The sequence below is a fragment of the Sinocyclocheilus rhinocerous genome, unplaced genomic scaffold (genome assembly GCF_001515625.1).
Source record: "Sinocyclocheilus rhinocerous isolate Xijiao unplaced genomic scaffold, SAMN03320098_v1.1 scaffold2856, whole genome shotgun sequence".
NCBI classification, from domain to species: domain Eukaryota; kingdom Metazoa; phylum Chordata; class Actinopteri; order Cypriniformes; family Cyprinidae; genus Sinocyclocheilus; species Sinocyclocheilus rhinocerous.
In genome coordinates this window covers 6,986-8,108 of record NW_015652279.1, presented here as the reverse complement: position 1 = coordinate 8,108, position 1,123 = coordinate 6,986, and positions in this window count along the sequence as shown.

Here is a 1,123-nt window from a genome sequence, read left to right as displayed (position 1 = left end):
AAGGTGTCCGGAGTAGTTTGGACCATGCTGCTGTGCGGTTGCTAGGGTGTTGCTATGTGGTTGCCAAGGTGTCCGGAGTAGTTTGGACCATGCTGCTGTGCGGTTGCTAGGGTGTTGCTATGTGGTTGCCAAGGTGTCCGGAGTAGTTTGGACCATGCTGCTGTGCGGTTGCTAGGGTGTTGCTAAAGTGTTCATTGTGTTTTTAGCATGCTGTTATGTGCTTGTTAGGGTGTTTTAGAGGTTGCCAGGGTATTGCTATGTGGTTGCTACGGCATTCTGAGTGGTTTTTACCATGCTGCTCTGCTGTTGCCAGGGTGTTGCTATGTGGTTTCTAAGGTGTTTGTAGTGTTTTTAGCATGCTGTTAAGAACTTGTTAGGGTGCTTGGGAGGTTGCCAGGGTATTGTTATGTGGTTGCTACGGTGTTCTGAATTATTTTTAGCATGCTGTTGCTGCAGTGTATGCGTGTTTGTAGTGCTGCAGTGCAGTTGCTAGGGTGATTGAGTGGTTGCCTGGGTGTTGCTAAGGCGTTCTGAGTGGTTTTGAGCTTGTTGCTATGCAGTTGTCTGTGTGTTTGAGTGGTTGCCAGGGTGATGCCATGTGGTCGCTAAGGTGTTCTGGGTGGTTTTTAGTGTGCTGCTGCTATGCAGTTGCTAGGGTGATTGGGTGGTTTCCAAGATGTTGCGATGTGGTTGCTAAGGTGCTATGCATTTACTAGGGTTTTCTGGGTGGTTGCCAAGTGTCTTTTAAGCCAAAAGAATTAGTTTTTTTGTGCTATTCTAAATTGCACCAACAAACCCAGTAGTAATTGTCATATAAAGTAAAGCAATAAGCCCCAAGAAGCCGTGGTTTACAGTGAATTTATAACAGCTGAGGGGCGTTGTTAGGGCCTAAAACCCACTTAGCTGTTATAAATTGCTTATTGCTTTTATAAAACGGTTATTCCATATACGTAGTAAGGTTTCACAGAACAAAACAGAGCAAATAAAGTGTAATGATATTAATAAACACAGTATTCTTCCACCAAACAATGTAGTTCCTCAGAAACAGTTGTGGTTGCTACAAAGTGGTTGCCGAGCAACACACAAACGTAAACAAAGGTGTATGTTACTTTGTAGAGTCATT